This window comes from Ornithodoros turicata, chromosome 1 (assembly GCF_037126465.1).
Source record: "Ornithodoros turicata isolate Travis chromosome 1, ASM3712646v1, whole genome shotgun sequence".
Lineage (NCBI taxonomy): Eukaryota > Metazoa > Arthropoda > Arachnida > Ixodida > Argasidae > Ornithodoros > Ornithodoros turicata.
Genome location: NC_088201.1, coordinates 217013856 through 217027334, shown reverse-complemented (window position 1 = coordinate 217027334; position 13479 = coordinate 217013856). Strand labels below are relative to the sequence as shown.

The following is a 13479-nucleotide window of genomic DNA, read 5'->3' as shown; positions in this document are numbered from 1 at the left end:
AAATAAAAACACATGCTCAGGGTACGACGCACGCATCTCAAAGCACACTCTATCCACCTACATGAGTAAAGTTGGCTTCACCTGGTTGCGCGCGTGTGTTAGGTGACCCTGGGAACAAGCTTAGGATCGTTTTTCCTACAGAGGGTGCTTTGCACTTCAACATAAAAATTGATTTCAATGATCGATTGATTTCAATGTTTCGTGTGTTTATTTAGAGTGCTACCTCCCTTTGTCAAATTAATATATAACGATGGATTAATGAATGTTTCATTATTTAAAATTAGAGTTTTTTAGTCGTTGAACTAGAACTCGGTGAGATCAGATTGTGTGTGAACTTCTGATGATTGCGATGCTTGCGATGATGAATCAAACTATGAAACTTCCTTAAAAATAAAGCGCATTGCTTTGCGCTGAATCTACTCCAACCCTTTAAGTTTTGCGGTTGATGCCGCAAACCGAACCACAGAACCACATTCTAACACTGAGCGTACTGCCTTAGAGGCAGTTAATTTGGTATTGGAATTAGCATATTTAAAGTACTCATCATTAAAAAAATACCACTCCATGTTAGCTTTTGTGACTACTTTACTATTATGTTTGTTCCAACTGATGTCTTCGCTGAACATCAAGCCTTAGTACTGGCAATACTTGAGCAATACTGGCAGCTTGACCTGGGCAATACTTGATATCATTGATCATGTAATTGTCCTCATGCTCAAAAATTAAGGATAGTGGCAGTTACGACTGTTCCACTACAGGGATACCAACTCAACTGTAAAATACGTGGTTTATTGTAGCAACGGTGTTCTAGAAAAAAAAAAAAAAGACGACGTCGGATTTCCCATAGTGCAAAGGAGCAGCTCCATGGAGAAAATTATATGCGGGCATCCCGCAAACATGTTTGTTTTAGGATAGGAAATGTTTCAATATGCTGTATCTTGGTAGCCACTGACACGCATGCACTACAGGAAACGCAACAGCAAGGTGATATTGAGCGCAAGATTATCAAAAAGCTGTTGAGATATGGTGTCCCACTTTTGCAGGACAGCTCTTCAGAGGTTCAGGAGGGTCTAGGAGGCGGATGACGATATGCAATACGATTCGATTGGCTACGAGAGTAGCGCATTAGCCAACATGATATGGATTTCCATTTGCTGGGTGGAGTGTAATCCCCACCACAGAGGGCCATCTGAAAGTGGAACTTGCTTCTGCGGCTTAGCTGAACCTTTCTTCCATTAGGAGATCATTGCACCCAAAGCGGGACAAAACGCAACCAACAAGGAGGAAAGTTGGACAGCACGACATCAACTGAAAGAGCGAGACCTGTCCAACCTAATTCGGGACGTCTGCTACCGTTATGCATGATGCGCCAAGGATCAGAGGCACCATAAGACACAAACGCCTTCTGGTGCGCTGTACTTATGGTTACTGGTGCACCATGCTACGAACAGGTCGCTGCTGCACATTTCGCGCAGATTTGATGGGGTCACTTGTCTCCTGGGAACACATACACAACCTCTCACTGGGAACCACATATCAAACCTTCCTTGCCGCCAGAACACGCAATACGTGCTCTGGCGTCGAACGGTAGCTTTGGCGTAAAAACGACTGACGTGCAAAACTGCACAAACATGTGCATGAATGGTGAAAGTAGGAAGCCACTGAAAACGTTAGCCAGCTGTAGTACCATCACCTTCTTTTACCATTAATTTCTTAGGCACTTGAGGCGTTGTATGAATTTGTCCTTTCTATCTCTTCCAGTCTCTGGACATTAATTCCAATCATGCGCATGGACCCCACTAGGCATTTCTAATGCCAGATAGCTACACTTAGTTATGCTTGTCGTGGTATTTGGAACACTGCTATATCCATTCTTATCGTTTTGGGACCTGAAGCAGCTCGCTATCATCACAGGTTGTATGCTCATCCGTTGGGCATTAATTATAAGACGTTTATTTCATGCTCAAGCATCCTCGTCTGTCTAACCATGCTACCCCGAAATCTTGCGCACGTAGAGCACCAGGTGTCTTCCCACATCCAGGCTGGGCACCGTTTTAATGGAGCAGCGCTGAAAGACAAAAAGAAAAAGTATTTGTATTCCAATAACGAAGCAAAACAAAAGTGCTTAATTAAGCGGGTTGCGCCACATGGTTTCCAGTTACCCCGGATAAACATAAAACGCAATTGCCCCGATGTCAACCTGCATTCCTAGATTTGCAGCAAACTGAGAAATAGACGAGAAGAAAATCGGTTCCGCGATACGGAAACCCGTACGGTTATGACGTCACTGGAGGCGTCTTTGCCGATAAGGAATGTCACATGCTTCCTACTACCAATGAGAATGAAAGAAACTCTTATGTAGAAGCTTGACGAGTACAGATGTTCAACACTTGTTTCTCGCGAAGTGCGACAAGTAGAAAAATAATTATTTGCTTTTCAGTATTGTAGTGTACATGATAAGTGATTAATATACACGTACATGATACAATCAACCAGATCTAAGAAAGTGTCACAACCCCTTTTAGCTTGCAAAGGTTGAAGGAGACAACGAAATAACGAAACAAGAAGACGCGATATAACTTTACATGCAGGCGACCGACATCAATCTGCCACGAAACATCATCACGCGTCTGTGCTACTACAATGCACTGCTACGGTGCTCTGGACAACACGAACCATGCAGCAAAGCTGATACGAGGCGCCCCATTGTACTGAAGCACATGCAGAAACTGCGGTCAGGTATTTGTGACGTCGTCGCTAGTTTTCCGTTTTCGGTGCATACCCGCTTGAGGCGTAGTTCCGAAGTTCCTGAATATATGTGTCTGTGCGGTAAGGTCTCGATAGAAGAAAGCTCTGTGTACTTAGTAAGTTGATATGGCGTATTTAAAAATCTGATGCCACTAATTAACTAATCGGTTTCGCGGGTTGCCGATGTCCGTCGAAGTCGCTTTAGCGAATGAAACTCACATTTCTGCGGTCGTCAGTCTTAGCAGGCGTACACAGCGGAACAGCATGCTGTTTAGTTCATTATCAGGCTATGTTACACTATGTTCACACTTCACCCGCGTGAGTCGTTGTCCACCCCACCTGAGGCACAACTTCCAGGAGCCCACACCTGGAGCGCTTTGCCCACTTGGCCGAAGACTGCGTAGTCGCACTGACATCGATAGCATCGGCAATTGATCAGGGCATCGGGAGTCGACTATAATATAGCGCCCATTACATACTGATTTACAGATAAGGGCACTGGAGGTATTTTTGCACCATACGTTCCCGTCACAAGAAAGAAACAAGATGGTTGCTCCAAGGTCGTGTTGAACAGTGGGAGATGGTCGGGTCGAATCTCTACCATCGACGGTCTGAGGATCCGCCTCGATTTGCGACACTTTTCAGACGCCTGTCGGCTCAGCTACCCCAGAAGTCAGTACAGGAGGCACACGAACACCCACGCGTCCTCCTACTTCCTGCTATCTTCTCTCCATGTGCCACGTCCCTACGGTGCCTTGGCCGCACTTGCATTCACGGCTCTAACACGTAGTGAAAGAAAAGAGTCATGGTCGACGCATTGGGGGATCCGACGGAAATGCTTTAACATTACAACTTGAAAACCCTTTGGGAACTCCACTTCGCAACGCTAGACAGCCCTTCACATGACCCTACACAACGCTAACGCAAGACAGCGTCAGCAGCCCAACGAGCCTATAAGGCTCCCTCCTATAGACTTCTACCGAAGAAACGTCATCATGACGCTGGTAGACGGACTGCAACCGAAACAAATCAGAAGGGGAGGGCTGGGTTCCACGGATGGGCACTTGTTTGCTGCCTCCTGTTGAAAGAAAAGTAGGACCGAAGGTCTAGTCCCTTCCAGGGACCATCGTAATCTCCGTACCCGTAATCTCTCGTAATCTCGCACCCGAAAGACCGTAACTTTCGGGTGCGACCTTGTTTTCCTCTAGCTTCGAGCATAGTTCAACTCATTGGGGGCGCTGTCAAACACTATGACGCCCAGAAGAAGAACAGTCTCTGTTCGAAATATCGGCGGCTTCTGTCCTGAGGCAACTCCCTTCCTACATTCTACCGGTTCGCTGGATTTCTACCCATCTACTATGACGTCATTGGTTTGCAAGAAGGAATATGTTTATTCAGCTTGAAGGCTCCGTCACGCAGCCTCGGCCTTCTTTCGTCGCCGCTCATAACTTTCCGCAGCTTTCATACCCCATGGCGCGCCCACTTAGACAAGTCTGAACATGTCGACCGCCACAACTGCACTGCTCGCGCAAGGCGTCGCGCTGTCCACGCGGCCTCTCCTACTCCTTTCGCTTCCTGCTCTCCGGGTGCGCCGTGCCATCCTCCTCTCCCGTGGCCTACTTACGCGGGCGCTCCTCCTGTACTCTCCCTCTCTGCAGCGTGCCTCTTCTCCTCAGTCTACTCTCCCCCTCACCCCTAGTTTGCGCCTCTCTCCAGTTTCGTCGCTACACACAGTCCACCTCGGATTCTTTCGTGACGATTACTAAAACTCATGAAACATCGTCAGGGAAGAGAAACACGAGAAAGCGGCAGTCTTGGCAAATGTGAAGGTGATACTCTCGAGTTTGGTTTTCCTGAATTGAACACTTCAGGAACTTGTATCGCTATTTTAACTTTACACCTCAGGATAATTCCAAGTAGTGCAGCACTGCATGTTTGGGATGAAATTTGTGTGGCAGTCTGGTGCGTTTGCCATGGGTTGTTGCTCGAATAAAGGATACAACAGTACTTACAATTGCATCTGCAAGATGCTGCCTGTCGTGTTCGTCAAATTCCTGCACCGCAGTCTGTGAAACAATGTGCTGATGAGGTTCATGAACAGAACTTCATCTGGTATCGCGTTTATCCGAGTTGACAAAACGTACTGAAACCATCGCCTGTTATAAACGTCACTGCTTGAATTCCCTTGCTGATGTTACGAGTGAGGAAGCTACTATTATTGTTATTGTTATTGTTATTATTATTATTATTATTATTATTATTATTATTATTATTATTATTATCAATTTATTAGTAAGTAAACTGAAAATATTATTAACTATAATAAGTTCTAATTTGCTTCGAAAACTGCGAGTACCTGCACAGAGAGCCAAACTCCAAAGCAACAGGGAGCTCTACCTGCGCTCCAAGAATCAATTCGTAGAATTTTGTTGCCACAGGTAGTGCAGTTTCCAGTCTAATAATGCTCCACTTTTAGCCGATCTTGAACGGCACAATATGTCACCGTCATTATAAACGCTTAGAAGAAAGCATATTTTAAATTCTCACGCACGTGAGACGTATGTGGGAGGTTAGTGCGACGAAGTAATGCTGTCCCTATGATGACATGCCTATTCGGCTTAGTATTGGCTTCTTTTGCACCTGTTATCTATTGCGTCAGTAATTTGCTTCCTTCGTTGGTACCGCGGGATTTTTCGCGTCCCACTGCAGATAATTAATGTAGTAATTATGAGGAGGTGTGGCAGAGGATGCTCACTCGTCACCATCCTCAGGGATCCTTATGGGAACGTCGCGCGAGCTCATGAGGGGATTGTCCCGTTTGCTTCGCCCGGATGCCGGATGCTCGTTGCAACAAACTACGGTGCACTCTCCGAATTTTGATTGAAATATATCGGATAAATATTGTTTTGGGTCAATCGCTGCATCCAGTATCGCGGTGAGACGCAAACTTCTACTTCCCGCCAATACCGCGTGTTTCGTAAACTGCGACGCTCGAAGGTAGCCGCTAATTCCTGGTTTTCATCGCGAGAGAACACCATCGGTGAAGAGGAGACATTTCATCTGGAACGAATTGGCCAAGATACCGTCACTGGGCGTGCCAATGGAAATCTCACAACCCAATCGATTTCAGGCGTATTATTTTTGTGTATTTTTTTTTCAACATTTCATTTCAACAATCATTGAACGTCGGAACATAGTCACAAAATAAATCTGTGTCAAATACAAAAAAAATGAGAACAAAAACAGTTTTTGGAACAGAAATTTGGAAAAGCGACTTGCTCGTGAAACGGAAAACGTCAGCGTCCCTTGTGTCGGCACTGGTGGCTGCAGGCCGGCGAGTAGTCTTTCGCTTGCCGTGTACCTCCTGTGCGTCCAACGACAGAGATCATGGCCTCCTTGGTAGCTCGCTCGGTAACCTGTTGGCTTGCTGAGCTCAAAGTCGCGAGTTTGATCCAGGCCGAAGACAGCAGGATGTTGGGAAGTTAAACGTTGCTTTGGGCATCACGTGCCGGAGATTTCCGGTGCACGTCAAGACAACCTGAGGTGGTCTAAATTACCCGCAGTTCTAGACTGCCGTACGTGCAGCATGTCGCCACACTCAGCAGACAAACCTTACGCGCAACATCGGCGTCTTTTTTTTTCCTTTCAGGGAATATGCACAGAGCGTGGCAGGTCGAGATGTTATATAAAAATGCGTGACAACAAATTACTATTTTTTCTTGCAAAATGTTCCTTTTGAGATTGAAAGCTCTCTTGCGCACCTGAATGGGCCCGCTTAACTCATAGGCCGCGTGTCATGTCTGCATGCGGCGTTACGTCATGCTACCGCCCTCGCCGCTACTCGCAGGAAAGGGAATTTCTTACGTCTTCCTCTCCACAGTCCACCTTCGGTCATGATAGTTCCATACATCGCACAAGGGTGTAGCGGGGGTTTATTATCCACCGAGCACGACGTGCGGCATTTTCGACAGAAGGGAGAGTGCGTAGACTAGCTGGTGCACGACAATAGCAAGAAAACCAGAGACACTGAGACAAATAAAGTGCTTGAGTTAGTCTTTCTTTGCCATGTGTATCATGTTTTCTTGACACCCTGCAACATTATTTATTCACAGAATATATGGGGACGGATGCTGCATGTCTTGGAGCGAGGCGACACGCGGTAAAGGACAAACCCTGCGACGTCGATGTCTGCGTTAGTCCTTTACCGCGTGTCCCCTCGATCGACATGAAATGCAGTAGTTAAGAGCGTGCTGCACGACGCAGCATGATATGGGAGTGTCTAATTCAAAGAAAGCTCCCGGAAAATGCACAGAATCTCACAGAAAGTTTAAAATGTGATTGACATTTTGCTTTACGTCGCTCGTCGTTCCATAACATTGTCGACGGTGTTACACATTGATCAATCCTACGCAAACCTTGTCGTATAGCATTATGCGATTTCTCGAATACATAGCACGTTTTTTTCCAAAAAAACGTCCGTTGCCATTTTCTTGCTAAAACGGCTGTCGAAATTTCGGTCTATTTCCTCAAAATAATTGACCCTACACTGGGCAAGCGGCGTAAAGGGGGTAACGCAAACGCGACTTGATACAAATTGTTCGAGCTCACAAAACACAAACGACTAACTCCAGTCACAACATCGCACACAGCTTCGTTCACGAAGGAGTTCGCAGCTGCTGCACTGTTTACTCATCGCGAGACCAGTGGAACCCGGCTGTCCGCCATCTTCAAGCACAGGTAAGTAGAGCCACGAAAAGCCGGACCACGAAAAGGACTAATACTGTGACGTCGATGCCTGTGTTAGTCCCTTACCGCGTATCACCTCGCTCCGAGAGATTACTTAGTTTTCCTATCATTGCGAAGCCTTCATGTTAAGTAAATAGCGCAAGCAGAAAAACAGTTGTACTAAAAGAGTTGCGTCACTAACCCAGTTGGTGAAGATCATCTGTATCAAACATTCAGTGTACTGCGAGAGAGAAAAGATGGCATCAGTAGGATAAATGTAAGCAGTAAGTAATCAAAGAAGCAGGGCTGTCGTTCCGGGAAAATATATGTATTCAATAGCGTGGGCCCTCGGTACTTTTCCGCAAGCCCCAAGCAGCACAATGTACTGAAAGACGAGTGCAATAGGGGTGGGGGGTAGGTGGAAGGCTTTGAACAGACTTGTGAAACTAAAGGATATTGATAAGACGCATGCCGGCCACCCCTATTGCACTCGACTTTCAGTACATTGTGCTGCTTGGGGAATTTTTGTCCCAACAGAGCTTGTGCAGTGACGTCACTTAGGTCACATGACTCGGGAAAACATGCTTCCGCACCGGAGTCACAGCATGAGGGCATGCCGTGACCTGTTGAGGTATGCGCATAATTACGAGGAGATATTGTAAAAACACAAGCTGTCCCCTCACAAAGCCCGCAGTTGGACGGCTTCTACAATACTAAAAGTGAAAATTACGGGCAACACTCTCAACATGGTCACGAACAACATTGGAGACGGACAACACTGTGTCTGAAACGAGAGAAGAAAAAAAACGGCACCTTTTCGCACCAATGTGCGAAAAAGTGACCGCGATATCGTCGACGAGGAAGAGGTCGCTGCGTTGCGCGCGTGCGAGGGTCATGTGCGTCTGAAACCGCAAGCCATCTCGAAGGCGCACTCACACACATGTCTAAATTCGTTATTCAGCAAGTTTTCAGCAGACTCCGCGATGACAGTGCCAACTCCGACGTACCCACATTAACTTCAACTACACACGTGTGGGACAGCTTACATCTCATGGCCAAGGCTTTGTGGTCGTGTACTTGTTCATTCTCCCAAATTCGTGTCTTGGTTACGGCTTCGCGTTTCCTGAGTTTGGAATTGTACTTTAGCTTCGCCTCATCGTAACCACTTTGCGTTCCTTCAGTGCCTGGTCATGTTGTCTTTGTGTAGCCAACGCACGTTGGATCGCTTGTTCGCTGGATGTGCTATACCGTTCGCGTGCTGCAGTCGGTGCTCCGAGCCTCCCCATCTGCGGACGGCGGCCGTGGCCGCCACATAGCGTCTGACACACTGACTGCGCTCGAACCTCGCTTTCCTTTTTATTTTGATCTGCTGTACGATTTGCTGCTGCACCAACCAATAGCGCGCCGAATGAAGTGCGAGGATCCAGTAATGGTCTTTATAAAAGTTCCCTCATACATCTATCTCTCTAAAATATGTCATTGGTGGGCATGTATGAACAAGGCTTCAGCAGTAACATCAACGTCCTCAATGCCCGGCAAGGCAGGATATACTTAATAGGATAATTAGCCGCGCGGTCACACCGTCTACCCTACTACGCAATGCATCCAATCAGCCCACTGTCCATCAAAGCAATTGTCTTTATCAGAAGGAGCTATGCACGTCCTTCGACGGCCAGACAGAGAAATGAATCTTGAATCCTTGATGGTCCTTTTCCCAAGTAGAAAATCACGTGTCCAATCCTTAGCGGTTACTTTGTGAACTAACTTAACTGAAAAAAAGAAAAGAAAACTAAGACCTCTATCACCATGTCAGTGCTACTCTCGTCGGACGAAGGGCGTGGCAGTTCTATTTTCATCAAGGTCACAGGTCAGGAAAATAATGGCACTGCTCATACGGGCACTATTGCATGAGGAAAACACTCACGAGAACTGAAAATGCAGCTAGGAATATCATCAAAGGAAAGCATGCACAGAGAAGACAGAGAATTAGGCATAAAATAAATGCGCTCATATAATGTGGAAAATCAAGACTACTTACTAGCATCGAAGTATTTTTGTGCACGCGCCACTCAGTCAGAAAGAACCCCCGTCGTAAATCTGCCCCTCACAATAGCCGTACGAGGACGACATTCACGTCCGTCACCGCGGATACTCCCAAAGCAATAAGGTGCTCGTTGATTTCGCCGCCAAACGCTGCCCGGTCATTGGACTCTGTATGGCCGTCGATAGGCGCGGACGGGCAGCGGTGGACACACACTGATAGATTTCAATCGACTTTTGCGTGCTTTTCCCTAATTTGTTGGTGACGTTTGTCTCGCCTTCCTGTGCATGGTGGACGTTGACGTTGTTGTTTGCAATTCTAGCTCTTTTTTTGTGTTGTTGTTGTTTCAAAATAGCATGTTTTGTCTGTCGTCCGCAAAACCATTATTATACCGAGGGTGCTACCTTACCCTTCGCCGCGGGGGCAAGATTAGCACTGACGTAGCCACTGAGTAATAAGTCTGCAATGAAATTATTTCAGAAAGTAACCGCTTGGGCGAATAGACGCACAACTTTATACATGGACACAAAGTGCGAACATGCAGTTCAACCTTTTTTCGAAGACTGCGACCGTACCGCTCGCTGCTTCTTGCGACCGTTACTCTGGAGGACAGTGTTCTGGTTTGTGGTGTATTTGGTTTGCCTAGTCCGTGTTGCTAACTATTGTCCCGTGTCTAGTGTCGTTGCCAGCATATTATTTTCTTTCCTCTATAAAAGTTCGCATTCCTGTGTCGATTACAAGTTTCTTTGTCCTTGTCAGGCGATGCTTTCTCACGGACAGTCGTCGAGAACTGCGGAACCGCAGGCGATGCATCAGAAGACCGCGTGGAGTCGAGCGACGCGAGCCTTGTGGTCTTCCGTTTCCTCTGTTGCTGTGTATTCAGTAGGCTTTGCGAGAAGTTGCAATGGTGTCCTGGAGAGGAGCGCTGTGGAAGACAAGTTAATGTCGCTTTTTCACAACACGGGCGTGGGTAACGAAGGATCATTGGAAGACCCTGAACCGAATGATCGGGGTCAGTGGTTGCTCGTGGCGACGCCTTGAGTTGTAGGTGAAATTGCTCAATGGTCCATTTCCACATCCCCGTCGCCCCCTGCCGTGCAATGTAGAACGTCTGTTTATGCAAGTGATCACGGCAACGCCCGTACGAACTGGAAAATCATGTGCCAAAGTCGGAAGAGACGACTGCACGAAGAACGCGGAACCAGCGAAAGCTCATTACGAGTACGAGTACAAAGCGTCGGAAAGACTCGGTCTACACGTAAACTTGAAACGAATGACTTCCCCCAAGTAACATGGCGGTCGACTGCAGGTGGCCATTCCTGCCCTTAGACACACTTGGAAATGGCGGGTTATCCCATTCGCTGACGAGTGAGAGGCTGTCGTGTACGTATTTATCTTGCACGAAGGAGCTTCCAGTGTGAAGGGAACAGTCGAGGTTCAATCTGGGCGCTTCTGTCTGGAGTGACACTTGAGGATAATCCAAGCCGGATATGCTTGCCAGTCGGAGATATGCCAGTGTGCTAGAGATGCTTGTGCATCTGTGCCGGCATTAGTGTCGCCGTTGGGAGTAGTTTCGAAACATTTTGTGAAGCGGCCGATCATGCTCAGCAAATAGGCTTGACCTGAATTAGGGTTACAGGCCCCACAATATCTACGTGAATTCAGTCGAAAAGAGTGGCAGGCGGAGGTATTGAAATTACTGGTCGAGTAGTGTGTCTTGTGAGATTCGTTAACAGACCAGGCTGGCGCTTTTCCATCTTCAAATATCGGCTGCCAAACGTATAGTGACGGGGCTTTGTCAGCTTCGCTCTCCTTGGTGAGCCGAATTGTGTATGGTGTGTAAAATGCAATAAAAGGGGGAAACGTGTACCAAAAGGGACTGATACGATAAAGGGGGACAGAAGCTGTCCCCCTTTCAGAAGCTGTCAGGCAGTACGGGAATGAAAAAAAAAATAATGTGTAAAATTGACCTACGGGATTCAACAGACACGTACAGGCGTCGGATTTCCGTAGATACCTCACACATGAGTACAACAGGAGATACAGGGTACCGCACGTCGGACAAGTGGAGGTTGAGAGACGTTGGATGACCAAGAATATCAAGCACGACAGCGACTTGCGCTTCTAGAGAAGCGTTTCCGTTGATTTGCTAGGCGCTTTGATGCTACCACGTTTATCTCAAGATATCGTTACATGCATTCTGATGCTACCGAGTAGACACATGGGTGTATCTAAAATGTAGAATGAAAGTAATGTGCCTAAGTAGAAGGAAATCGTCTAGTCCTTGTTGATTTCACCATTGAACTTTCTTAACCACAAAATATATCGTCACTATACCGTGACCACGCCCGACTTCGTGCAATCACCAAGTTTATTTATATCATATTAACCTCAATATCATGATATCTGTTACGGTTTGCTCTTGCTGTTTACATGTTTACTTCCTTAACTGTCTGATGGTGATTATGACGCTTTTCTCCATTGGTATAGCTTGGAAAATTGTTACCTGTGGCAGGTCTTCTCCAGTGCTCTTTAAGCAGATGTACCCGTTTTCGCAGCCATAATTTATCATCTGTAGAAGAAGCAGTGAGACAAGAATTTTAACAACACGGATTACATTACTCTGCCTTACTAATCTCATGTCTCCCGCGCGCATGATTTTGCTACGTTCGTTACAGCGTTGCGGATAATTCTTGTATAGGTCCGTATCTCGTTGCTTTGTTTCTTCCTATATGTTCAATAATATGAGAGCGACTCGAGCAACCATTAATAATTTCGTTAGAGGGCCACTGAAATCATGAACAAGAAATTATCACCGCAGAATGAAAGACGTCGTTACCTTGGCATCAACACAAAAGGAACGCGACTCGCCCAATGCGGTTCACGGCCAAACGCATAATTTACAGTTTCCTTTTCCCTCTCACCCTCGGAAAGGCAGAAGATCCGGAATGTGTTCTCGTTGGTCTTAGCAATAGATATTCCTCCAATCATCCCGCAACAAAAGGAAGATACCTGGGACTCATAATCACCTGTAACCTTCACTGGGACATCCACATTGAATATATATTGTGCTATGGATTTCAAGCGACTATGCCAACAATTTCATGGCAAAACAGCCTAATGCTCGAAAATTGTTAGGTCGGCACCTGAGGCTGATCACGTGAGTGTTGCCACCCGAATGACTGCCAGGAATCTAGCGGTTTCAGTCGCTTAGATCACGCTAGGAGCATCGCGGTCTCCCGTTTTCGGGTTCCGTCGTCTGCTAAACCACGTGACCTTCAACGTGCGGGCCTATGAGGGCTCTCGCCACCGTTGCAGCGCGGATGTGACGACACTAGATAGAGTTGGGCAACCCGCTGCTCGGCCGTTTCGAGACCGGACAAAGCAAATGCTAGCTGGCAAATTCCGGGCGCTCGGGAAGTGCCACGCTAACATGTGAGATTGCTTCTCTTTGACCAAGCGACCATGAGTGCTCGGGATCTGGCAAAAAGAGTTGCCAGAAATGACCAGCCGAATTCGCCATAAAACTGCAAACTTTGTTGTCGTTGCGCCACTAAACTCCCAATCATCATCATCATCATACAACTGCAAAAACTGTGAAACTGAACGCCTATAGGACACTAGGGAAACCCATTCTAGAGTATGTCTCAATCGTGCGGAACCCTCACAAGATTGAGAAGATATAAAAATTTAAGGAGTTGAGCATTTAGCAGCCCGTTTCATAAAATGTGTTTATCGTCATCCGTCACACAAATGATTAATCAAGTAGATTTAGAACCACGACATTTACGGCGTAAAAAAAGCTCGACTGGAATTCCTGCTCTGTCTACACAATGGGCACTTAATGTACATAAAGACAAGTATCTTTTACCTCCTTCACACCACTCTGCGAGGTTGAATCGTTCCAGTTGTACAAAACCATTCGTCCCATGTGTTGATGTGTTTAAATATTCGTTCTTTGTGCA

At 46.6% G+C, this 13479-nt stretch overlaps 1 long non-coding RNA gene across 1 annotated transcript; it reads right to left on the bottom strand.

The window, feature by feature from the left end:
• Positions 1 to 1982: 1982 nt before the first annotated feature.
• On the bottom strand, positions 1983 to 12053 carry LOC135376567 (uncharacterized). The gene is made up of 4 exons (XR_010417750.1): positions 12021 to 12053; positions 7676 to 7714; positions 4761 to 4814; positions 1983 to 2068 (listed from the first exon to the last, which is right to left on the bottom strand). It is a non-coding gene; the product is annotated as an uncharacterized LOC135376567 (long non-coding RNA).
• Between the last annotated feature and the right edge of the window lie 1426 nt (positions 12054 to 13479).